Consider the following 13337-nt stretch of genomic DNA (forward strand, 5'->3'; position numbering starts at 1 on the left):
CCAAACATCACTCCATGTTTCAGATAGGGATCTGTTCTATTCTTTAAAAGCTTTATATTTCTTCTGTAAACATGGAGTTGTATTTTGCTAAAAAGCTCTACTTTTGTTATGTCTGTCCAAAAAACATCTCCCAGAAGGACTGTGGCTTGTCAATATGCATTTTGGCAAACTTTAGTCAGGCTTTTTTGTGTGTCTCTCTAAAAATGCAAGGGAACACTACTTTAAAATGCAAGGGCACCAATACTTTCGGCCACGTCTGTAAATATATATAAATATATATTAAAAAATCAAAAGACCATTTTCTCCTATATGAAGAACTTAGGAGTGTGAAGTATTCCTAACGCACCTTCGACTTTAGTACCGTTGATCAAGCTCAGTGTTGAGTTAGTGCACGAGCGATAACTAATAGTGCTTTTTGCATTGTGCCCCATAGTAGTCTATGGGAAGAAGGAGTTAACGTGTTTGCAATATAACTCAGCTTAGCACACCTGAGTCTTTTGCTTGTGCGTTAACGTTTTACTTTTAACTTATAATACACGTGCTAATCCCGCCGTGCTAATATTTTACTTTGAGCGCAGTTATAACACGTCACTTGAAATATGACCCATAAACAGGTATCACAATACATATACACAAAATATACACAGTTCCCCCAAAACACACACAAAAAGCTTAATATATAATTACTAAAGAGGTGTTACAATGACATATCTGGAGGTGCAACCAGCATATAGGAACACCTCCAGAAAATGATTGAAAATGGTTTATGTGAATGTATAGCTCCTATTTTTTTTGAATGCACAACATATATAAGATGCAAATCCTCCAGAGAAGTTGGCAGAAATTGTTGCTTTTTTCTTAAATGGTAAAACAAAATATATATTCTAAAATTGAAAGAGGGGTGAAAAGCAGAGAACTCAATATGGTGTTGATAACAACGAGTCTATAATTTCTATAACCAGTGGTTTGCTAAATGAAAAGCTTCTAGAACGTAAACATATTAATTAATCTGGAACAAATTTGACTGAAACTAGAAGTCCACAGTCCTGCACATATTGTGAAACCTTGGTGCTTGATTCATTATTGCAGGAAAAAACATATGTCCTCCAAAAAGGGGTTTGTCAAGGCAACCCCACTATGTATAATGAGAAAAACATCTTTCTTCCATAACCAGTGAAATCCCAAAGTTTATGTACACCCTCTTGTGACTTATAAATCAAACACTAGCAGTGTATGTTAAATTGACTTGGTCACGGGAGTATTGTTTGAATGGTCAATCCCACACTATTTTATGATGAGGACACAAACACCTTATTACACAGAGAATATTAGTTACCACAGTATTAGATATATACTGTTGTGGTGTCCCCACGTTACCGAATCCACTCCTTCGTTCACAGATTGTATATTTCCTAAGGATACCCGCCTTGCAGATTAGATCCAGAGATGGCTCTCAGGTAAGTGTTCATCTCCCACAAAGCAATCGGCTACAATCTTACCGATGCTGGGTGAGTGGCTGCAGCTGCAAGGGCTCTCCTTCACGCCCACAAATAAATTCAAGCAAATCATGTAAAAGAAACAGCTCAGTCCACTTAAGCGGAAAGATACAAGAGGGAGAAAATAGATAATAAAACGTCCATTTTATTGTAATCCCAAAGTAAAAACATCAGGGCACAGCTAACAGGTGTTAACAGCTGACGCATTTCATGCCGACAGGCATTTCATCAGAACTGGTTTACAGGTATGACACATCACATTATAACTTCTTGAAATTTTCTCTAATGGCCAATCACGTTCAAGCTGTGTAATTTAACATTAGCAAACATCAATACTAAGACCAACACATCTCCAAACTATAACATAATTAAAACATTTAGCAAATGATGCTCTTAAGACTATGTCAGATACTTTCAACAACTATAGTTCTTTTTGATCTAACAACTTTATGTATAAGATATTATATGCAGCATTGGTTTACATAAGAAAAACGATACAAAGCAATACGATTTCCTTCACTTCCTATAAATTATAAACATGATGTACACATACTATATATATATAAAACAATACATTGTATCATTCAATAGTCAAGAACAACCTACATATGGCTGATAATGATAAGAAAATCTGTATACAAGATAAATGCTAAATATATAAATCATTAAAACCATATGGTAGAGCTTAGCAACGGGCTCTTTATATTGCGAAAGGCTTGTCAAAACTAAGAACAGTGTTTATCCATTGTCAATGAACAGTTTAACATCACTAATTTTATTGATGTCTGATGGACAACCTGTTTTTAAAGTATATATCAATATACAGACGTTTGTAGAATGTTATAACAAACTGACTGAAAATGGTAGAACAACAAAAATAGAAAATAATCAGACTGAGGTACTCCCCTTAAGATAAACCACAGCCGTCTCTCAGTCTTTCCCAGCCAGACTGTCAGATAGATATTATATTCGGTAGTAGGGGGCGCAGGTTCAGGGGTATTTCTGTGTCAAACCTGTTGAAACCTCTCCCAACTCTTGGGAGTTGGAGAATTTTCAACAAGTTTGACAGAGAAATACCCCTAAACCTGCGCCCCCTACTACCGAATATAATATCTGTTTTTAAAGTATGAATCCAAAACACCTCTTTTTTGCTCAGATCTGCAAATTTATCACCTCCTCGAGGACCCACATTAACCATTTCTATGCCTAGGAAGGAAAAGGCATTTTTTACAATACCATGTTTAGCAAAATTCTTAGCTATAGGAGTTTTTGGAACCTCCGCTTCAAGCGATAACAAATGCTCCCTAATCCTATCCTTCAACATTCTGGAGGTGAGACCTATGTTTTGAAAATTACATATGTTACATGTAATCAAGTACACAACGAAAGTAGAGTTACAATCAAAATGGCTATATATTTTATAGTTTTCTTCTGTATGTAAGGATGTAAATATATTACCAACTTTTGCATAACTGCAACTTTTACATGGTCTCCCTCCACATTTAAAGAAGCCTGGTTTAGGGGATAGCTAATTATTTTTAGATCCCTGTTCAGTTACTTTGACTCCAAAGTTTTTCCTAACCATTATCACCAACTCCTATCCAGTCATTTTCAAGCACATGTCAGGGAGGCCTTCCCTGCACATCGTAAAAGGGAGAATGTTTTATAATAATAATAATAATGGATACTTGTATAGCGCACAACCTCGGACTTAACCGACTCTCGGCGCTGATAACAGGTGTTATTATTACCCAACTCAATGGTACTCATTTTACCGACCTCCGAATGATGAAAGGTTGAGTGGACCTCGCCGGGATTGTACGTGCAACCCCTGCAACAGTGTATTAGCACGCTGAGCTATCTGTTCAGCTATTTGTCTCCAAGGCCTGTAACCAGAATTCACCTTAGAGAGAAGACTATGTAGACCATACTCTTATGAAAGAGAAAACTGAGATAACATGCTCTGCATGATGAAAAAGGACATCAGGATGAGGTGCCCAAATTTACCAGAACTAATACATTGCAGTCGTGGGATGATTAATTGGTGGATATAGTGTAAGGTGCACACACTTTGATAAGGTAAGTGCTCTTGAATAAGAAAGACACTGCTATCTATTGTGGCCTAAATAATATTACATGGTGGTGGTGGTGGGCAGATTGAGCCTGCCACTCTGCCATAAACCACAAGTGGTTCTCAAGCTTCTGTCAGTTTGGCATGCATCTTAATGGGAATCAACATTTATATGTTGTGATAATGGTTCCCACAAAATAGGAAAAATGTGTATTGATATAGTAAAAGAAAACACCACTATTGTAGTACTCTGGATGAGTGGATGATGTTAGAAATTTTTCCCCCCAAAGTTGAATTATGACAAGATAATGCCAGTCATGAATCATACTGTAAGTAGAAATGCAATATATGAACAATAGTAAACCAATAACATAGTGAACTTTACAAATATGCAATCAGCAATAGAATAATATTTGTAATAACATTCAGTGATCAGCAAACTTATGCTATATAAAAGTATTGTGACAAGTGTAATAATACCACTGGCAAATCTATTACCTAGTAGAAGACAATACAATAATAACTGTGTTATAGTACTTGAATTATATAATGCAAAATATAGAGAAAATATTTGCAATGATTTTATAAAAATAACTAGCAAAACGATAACAGCACAAGATGTTGTGAAAAGCAGTTCGGAGATAAGAATGAGTAATGATAAAACAACTCTTGGTGAAGTGGAAATGTGTATTGCATTTACAAATGTACTAAAAACAATTACTGCAGTATAACAATAATTTACAATAGGAAATTTGGATAACTTTTGCATGATTTAGCTATGCCAAGTAAAATATATAGTCCTGATAATAAAAATATTATCATGCCAGTCCCACTCCATGGGCCCTTAGGGAGAGACATTATACTGTGGAAAAAACAATAATTACAAACCTCATCTCCCAAATAATGGAGAACAAAGAAAATAAATAAAAGTATTTATATTATATTGCAGTAATAGTCTCATGTGAGGAAGTTATGTTTGGAGTTATGTGTGTAATAAATCAGTCATAGCAAAATATAAACTTAGTGTTAGATTATAATTCAATTTGTTTAAAATTTATATTTTTTTAAAGTCAAGGTGTGTATATATGTGTACACATAACTTTCAACTGTAATATGGGCGATGTTTAGTATGGTTGCAAAATATCCATTGAAATTATAGGAGTGCGCTAAAGGGACGTCAGACGCGCTAAACATTCTCTGGTAATTCTTCTTTACCATGAACTTGTAATATTCATTTGCATGCTAATCCTTTTGCAGTCCAGCTATATTGATAGCTATAAATATCGCTCCACTTGTAATCAAGGCCTTAGTAGTCTGTGAGAAGCAACAGACTTTGGAGTCGTCTCTGGTTAACCCCATCTGGACTGTAATGTTATCATGCCTGTTTCTGTTTTGGATACCTTTGATGCCATCCGTTGGCATCCTATCAGTGTGGTAGTTCAGCAGACGGCATTGTTTATTGTGTGTAACTACGTTTAACATGTAATTTGCCACTTGTAATCTGCATATTTCTAATACATAATAATATCCTGCCACACAAGTTGGTGCTATTTTGCCATAAAATATATATCAAAATTATAATAAATTCTCCATTGTATAAATTAATTACTTTTTAGTAATAAGGTTTTTACTGCAATTGTTTATAAATTCTAAAATCTTCATCCACCATTTGCCTTATTAAGATCAGCCAATCTGGGCTTTAGTCCTCAGACAACAAGGCTAGCTACTGTCATAATGTTACTATAAACTACATTGCTTTGCAGTTATTATCAGCTAAATCTAATTAGGAAAAGATACATATTATAGTTAGCCTTGAGAAGACAGCATGGTAAATTTCAAGTTCCTAGAATTAGAAAATCCTCAATTTTTAGAGCTAAACTACATGAAAAGGGTAAAATGAATATGAAAGTATATTGCAAAGTTGTTTTATTACGCATAACTAAACATTTTATATAAAAATCTCAAAAGGGATAGTATAGTTAAAATTAAACTTTCATGGTTCAGATAGAGCATACAATTTTAAGCAACTTTCTAATTTACTCCTATCATCAATTTTTCTTTGTTCTCTTGGTATCTTTATTTGAAAAACAGAAATGTAAGCTTAGAAGTCAGCCCATTTTTGGTTCAGCACCTGAGAAGCGCTTGCTGATTGGCTTCTAAATGTAACCATCCAAACAGCAAGCGCTATCCATGTGCTGAAACAAAAATGGGCTGGCTCTTAATCTTATTTTCTAGCTTTTTTAAAATAAAGATACCAAGAGAAAGAATAACAATTGATAATAGGAGTAAATTAGAAAGTTGCTTAAAATTGCATGCTCTATCTGAATCATGAAAGTTTATTTTTGACTAGACTATCCCTTTAAGTTCAATGCTACAGATATGAATACAATAAAGTATCAATAAGTGGTTATACAAGTGTTTAATGTATCTGATAAATAATAACTCAATAGATACATAGGGGCCGAATTATCAAGCTCGGAATGGAGCTTGATGCCCCGTTTCCGCCCGAGCCTTCAGCAGTTATGAAGCAGCAGTCTAAAGACCGCTGCTCCATAACTTGTCTGCCTGCTCATATCCCCTATATGATCGGGCTGATTGACACCCCCCTGCTAGGCAGGGGGCAACATTGCACAAGCAGTTCACAAGAACTGCTTGTGCAATGATAAATGCCAACAGCGTATGCTGTCGGCATTTATCGATGTGCGGCAGACATGATACGCTACATTGTATAATTTCTGCTCGCACTTTCATAAATCCGGCCCAATGAATGTAAACATTTTCAAAGATGAAAGAAAGACCACCATGTAGTTCTCAGAACTCAAAATTACTTTAATTAATCTTTTTTGTTGATTGCTCACGTGTATTTAGAAATCACACACACATGTATATATAAATATAGCAACAGTCTCTCCTTGTGCTGTCCATAAAAAGATAATTGCAGATCAGAGCAACTTAAACAGTATCTAAAAATACTCTTAAAAAAACATGGGCACTTTAATTAATTAAACTTTACAAACATATCGATGACGAATCTTGCTTCCTCCAATTGTTGCGTGCCCCCACGAGTTGGACGCCAATGGGGGCACGCAATGATTAGAGGAAGCCAAATTTGTCATCGATCTGTAAAACACAGAAGATGAGGCAGAGGATAGTTACTTACTGTAAAGAAAAGGTAAGTAGTTTAATTAATTAATTAAACTTTACAAACATATCGATGACGAATCTTGCTTCCTCCAATTGTTGCGTGCCCCCACGAGTTGGACGCCAATGGGGGCACGCAATGATTAGAGGAAGCCAAATTTTTCATCGATCTGTAAAACACAGAAGATGAGGCAGAGGATAGTTACTTACTGTAAAGAAAAGGTAAGTATTTTAAAAAAAAATCTTGTTTGTAAAGTTTAATGAATTAAAGTGCCCCTTTTTTTAAGAGTATTTTAGATACTGCACTTTAATTTATTAAATTCTACAATCACTTTAAATAGAAAGGATCCACTGTCAGATTGAAAAACACAGTTCAAATTCAAAACAAATCAGATGCGGTTCTTGGGATAAACAGTCATAATCAAAATATCATCAATAAAACCAAACAACTTCACAATTTTATCAGAAAATGGATTATTGTCTATCAGGAACACAGAAAGGGACTTAAGACAATGGAGGTCAGGTGGAAGATCAAGTGCACTGATTGTGAATCTAGTGCTGAGTTTGTATCCTGACCATGGGCTGCAGATCATGGTACCGTTAATAAGATCTCTATTTTCTAAGGCTTTTATCATACCTCATATTATGTTGAGGTTGTTTATTGTGAGTGTGATTCTTATGAATATTGGCTGTTTTTAATACTGCAAGTAGAGCTGTTTGTGCTCCTATTTGTGTTTCATTTATAGTTCAATTTAGGCATCCACTAATATACCAATGGCAGTCTTAAGTATGAATATCAATGAATATCAAGCCACTCTTTATCCTGGCTAATAGTGAGATAACCTCACTCCCCAGTAGACTCAGCTTCACAGGGTAACAAACTTCATACTCATAGTTCCATAAACTGGGGTAGACAACCACTGCACTGAAGGGACTCTTCACACTGTCAAAACACCATCCACCACAAAATTCTGCTGTGCAGGCAAATCTGACACCCAGCCTCCAAGTGTGTTGGCCCTAGGGTGTCATCAGATAGTGCGGATCAGGTCTGCCAGACCTCGCTAATTGCGGAGAGCAATACGCTCTGTATTCAGCATTGCACCAGCAGTTTCATAACTGCTGTTTCTGGCGAACCTGCAGGCTCGCCAGAAACACAGGCTCTCAAGCTCCATTCGGAGCTTGATAAATGGGCCTCATAGTATCTTTGATCATAAGAACTGCATAAAATACTCTTCTAGTACATATAGGATTTATATATTGAAAAAGCTGACAGTTGACATGACTATACGCACATATTAAAAACAGAGCATTAGGCTTATCTTGTAAATCACCACGTTATTTTTAGCAAAGCTAAACATAAAAATAGAAAAATCACAGAATGTAATTTCAGTTACAAAAACATGGTCCTTTTTTAATTTAATCCAAATGGTTGTAAAGTATTAAAAGTAACCATCCACTTAATTTTGCATTGAAGCAACTTTTTATCCATATTTCCTCCCCTTCTACTTTGTGATATGCTTTCAATGCTCGATATTATGCACTTACGTAAAGTGTCATTTCTGCACCTCATTTTTATGCCATGCCGATATTCTCTAATTCTGTCTTTGAACTTTTCTTTTGGTTTTGCCAACATAAAAAATGGATAGGGGTAATGTAGCAAATATATTGTCTAATTTTAAATCTTGTTCCAATGGTCTCAAAAGTATTCCCTTTCTCAATATACAGACAATATACTCATGCCACACACTTTCTTTTTTGGAATAATCTGATATCACATCTTTTGATCAGAAGTTTTCTTGAACTCACTATGTAATAGTCTATCTTTCATGCTATTTTCTCTCCTAGCTGTCATTAGTGGTACCTATGGTACATATTGTGATAAGCTTGAGTCTGCTTGCAAAATATGCCAATATCTCCCTAGAATGCCTCTCGATTTTGACCAATGACAACTTTATCTTGTGACAAATGGAACCCTCCTGGTTTTTAAATCTACACAGAAAGTCATCCCTTGGAGTCACTTTAGCCCTTTTTCCTGCCCTTACCATTTGTAATTTGGAATATCCTCTCTGGATAAACCAATCCCCTGCCTGTCTCTCAAAAGATTGCTTATCTGAGCAATTTCTCTTGTGATGCAGGAATTTTCCGACAGGAATCCCATTTATGAGACTTTTGGGGTGATGGCTCCAAGCGTAGAGCAGGCTATTCGTAGCTGTACTTTTTCAAAATGTTTCTGTAATTAATCTGTCACCAACTATTTAAATAGTTTAAAAAGGCTTGACTGGAATGGCACGTTAGAAAGATATTAAAGGTATTTTGATTTAATAACTGCACAAATTACTCAAGTTTTTCTTCTGTCCCTTCCCAAACTATCAAAATGTCATCCACATGTCTTAACTATAGGACCAAATGTGCATCCAACAAAAAGTCCAACATTATAAAGACTTCAGTCATTTCCTAAACACGTAGATGTAAGAAAGCATAGGTGCACATGTAGCTCCCATGGCTGTACCACGTATTTGCTTAAAAAAATCTGCAATCGAATATAAAAATATTATGCACAAGTATGCATAATCAAGACTGTATTGTCCATATTTTTTTCTTCATCTAGTTTTTTTTTATTAATAATTTTTTATTGAGGTTGTGCAAATAATACAACATATATAAATTCCAATAATACAGAAAGAACAAAAATGTCAGTGTCACAATAACAGTCAATACTAGTGAAATCTACACAATGAATTGCAAAAGGTAGATATCTGGAACCTCCATTTTAAATCATTTGCTTAACAAGTTTCCTCATTTGACACAAAAGGTAACTCTTGTACCCAAAAAGGCTTATGTATTATAGTAGTGGAAAATTATCATTTTAAGTGGCCACTTTTGGACCTAACATTTTTTTTTTTTTTATAATTTTTTTATGGGAAAGGGTACACAGGACAGCATATAAGACAAGATACAGAAACATGGTAGCAAATAAGTGGCACATAGTGCATACATTTTGCAAACAGTCCATGGTAGGTGTCCTTATCAAGACTTGGCTTATAGCATATGTATAAGGATGGGCTTCAGCAGGTAATATCGTCTATATTTTAATGTACCAGTGCTTGGCTGCTTTAGTCTACTTCTTGGCCTTTCCAATAATTTCAACTTTACCTCTGTAATTTAACCTTTACTTCTGTATAATTGTATGTTAAATAACTTGTGATCCAATATACATGAATAAAAATACACATCAATAAAAGATTATATATAAAAAGTATGTGTGTTACCTATTTTTATATAATACTTGGAAGTACGCTTCTCGTGAGGCTTTATGTAAACATACGTGGGATGACCAATTCTGTAAACATAGGGGGTTTATGTGCCTCTTACCTCATCCACACATTGACTGGCAACATTCCACAGAGTAGGGGGAAGGGGGGAAAGGGTGCAGAGAATGGAAGGGGGAAAAAGAAGTGAGAAAAAGAAGTGAAAAAAGGGGGATGAGGGTTGAGAGAAAACTCATTCTGTAGATGAGTTCCATGGTTCACTCTGTTCCTACACAAAGTTTAGTTCCTGAGGATATGTCCAAAATGTTCCATTATAGGTCTAATTTATCTAAGTGTTGGTAAAACCCTCTTTCCATCATGACAAAAGAGACAATTAGTGTCAGAATGGCCTCTAAGGTGGGGGAATTTGATTGTTTCCAATTTTTAGATACTTTAGTGGCTGCAAATATGGAAGTTGCAAGCTGTTTCAAGGTTTTGTGTAGTTTATGAGGGAAAATGTTGAAGAGGGCCGACTTTTTGAGTACTATACCTAGGTCACTGCATATGTCAAATATTCTATCCCACAATGGAGTTAATTTTGGGCAACTCCACCAAATGTGGAGGTCAGAACCTGTATGTCCGCAACCCCTCCAACAGCTTGGTGAGTGTGTAGGGGCCATTTGTGAGAGCCGTAGGGGGGTGTAATGCCATCAGAGTGCAATTTTGACATACAATTCTATGGAGTTAGCGCAGTGTAGAGTTCGTTTTGTAAGTGAGAAGGCTTGAGCCCAAGCCTTCTTGGAAATTTGGGAGTGTAGGTCCTTTCCCAAGGCTTTTAGATGCCAGGTATTACCTACCACTGCATATTTCATAATCAGACAATAGTGCCAGGAGACTGGTTTGGATAACTTGGAGCCAGACAGCCATCTTTATTCCCAAGCAGTCTGATGTCTGAGCCCTATTTTTGGAAATCCCCAGGAGTTTAAAAAGTTATGTAATTGGAGTTTATTTTTTAAATGGGAGCCAACTTGGGGGGTGATGGGCTTTCGGAATAAGGGTGTCTACAGGTTGTATTTCGTCTTGAGAGTATAGCTGGAAAATATCAGTAACATGAGGATCTGGGATACCTCTTAGGAGTCCTGGTATCAAATGAATAGGGGAAGGATGGGGAGCCAACTCTGAATAATATCTAACTGATTTCAAGCATTTAAGATTCTGGATAATTACCGCATTATGGATTTTTAATCTGTCTACTTGGTATTCAGGGATACAGGGTAGGTATTTTTTTTTTTTTTTTTTTTTATATTTTTATTCAGATTCATTCAGGGTATACAAAACATGTATGTCAATATAAGTCATATAAGCAAGGTTACACAACGTAAAATGAATGTCATGAAACAAACTATCTTGAAACATGGACACAAGACAACTGCAAACGTTGATATGCACAATTAATACCCACCAAACTGTACGCCTTCTAAAAATAAACCTTTTAAGGCCACTCTTGGACCTCATAATATCATAGAATAAAATGTAACAATATAGAAGGCAACTATAATCAGTAAGAGACCACTCTTGGATCTCAGATTGTGAATCTGTATTTTTTACTATATATAATAGGATTATATGAAACTAGTAATATCAACACTTTATCAAGATTACTGGGACAGAAATGATGAAACAAATGAATATGTTGGAACTTGGGAGCCAAATTATCAATGTATTGTAAAAATTATAGAGGGAAATGTGCTGGGGGAGACTACATATAGTAAGATCTCTGGAAGGGTATACCCATTTCCTGAGAGGGTCGACAGTAAGATAATCAGCAGTACTAATAAGAACTGGTCATCCAGTGGTATAAGGGAGGACACACTATAGCCAGGTGGAGTATTATATTTCCTGAAACAAGCATCTAAGGAGAACTAATATGCTATAGGGCTTGACCATATAGTACATAAACAAGTTTTTGTAAACTGTGCCACAGATTCATGGAGCATATCTCATAAGAAGAGCTTAACTCTGTGTCCAACAACAGGAATAGCTGACTTAGCTCCACAATACCCCGGTATGATAAAAAAGTAATAACATTCTAATGTTAAGTAGGTTACAACTAATAATTAATATCTTCATTGGGGCCCAACTATCAGATCATACGTTCGACAGGGACATTTTCAATAAGAGGCATCAGCTTAGGGCTTTTGGGCATAAGATTTGAGGCATTATAAACTATGGTGTAGAGATTCCCCAAAGGACGCTATCAATTAGCGAGTCACTTTTCTTAAGTTATCTATGACCCTTATGTCAGAGATAGCTAGGGTAAATGTTCATTAGTATAGTATTTTGTTGGCTAAGAACTGTACTAGAACCATTGTTAGTAAGGAGCCTTCCTCTACATTACCATGTCTCATACTGTCTTACTGGGGGATTAGGTCTACTTAATACAAATGCAGATAAAGGGGGTCAGTATATTACTAAGCGGGTAAATAGTCGCCCTGCAGGTATATCTTAGATAATTTATATATATATGTAGGGGGCTTATATCGCTCAGATTAGAAAAGTGGGCATCAAAATGGGCATCGTATAAGGGGGCTCTACATCACAGCCGGGAAGAGGAAGTCATTGTTAGTGTAGGTTACTCTGCAGGGGATATATTGTAAGAAGTGGCAAACAATGTTTGCAGGTAACCTAGATTACTATAGAAGACTCATGTCTAGCAAGTTACAACTAAGCTTTGAGGTGCCCTTATTGTGGATGTGCTTCTGTTATCTGAATCCCCAAACAATTTTTTATATACTGGAATTAAATCAAAGGGCTTACATATTAACTGCCTGTATGTTGACCCCTATGCCATACCATGCCACCACGGCCGCTGGCAACACAGTATAAGCACAATGAGCAAACTGGAAAGTATGAGTAATATTAGACACTGAACTGAGCGCCCCCTAAAGGAAAAAAAATAAGACATACTATAAAACAATGGTGTAGACTAGAAAATAAGCAGTACTTTGCCGGTATACTCATTTAGCACTGGGGCAAATTCTCATAAACCTAATTTGCCCTACAAGGCATGTCACCACTGTAAAGTCTCAATCATGGATCAAAGGCCAATATGGCTATAACTCTCAGCCATGTCAGACAAAGTCTCTCCCCCTGGATCAAAAAGTCTCCGCTGCTGTTTATAGTTTATTATGGGAGGCATTAGGCATAATCCTTCTTTTAGCTTGCTACAGTTCCGGTATCCAACTAACATGTAGCCCCCACAGCTGCAGGTGTGGGACCTCTTACCACTCTTCAGGTGTCTCTTTGCAGCCTTAAACGAAACTGGGATCTCCCTGTTCAGAGTAGGGGACCTCGCATCCCCAAGAAGAGACGCAACCAGTT

Source organism: Bombina bombina, chromosome 7, assembly GCF_027579735.1.
Source record: "Bombina bombina isolate aBomBom1 chromosome 7, aBomBom1.pri, whole genome shotgun sequence".
Taxonomy (NCBI): Eukaryota; Metazoa; Chordata; class Amphibia; order Anura; family Bombinatoridae; genus Bombina; species Bombina bombina.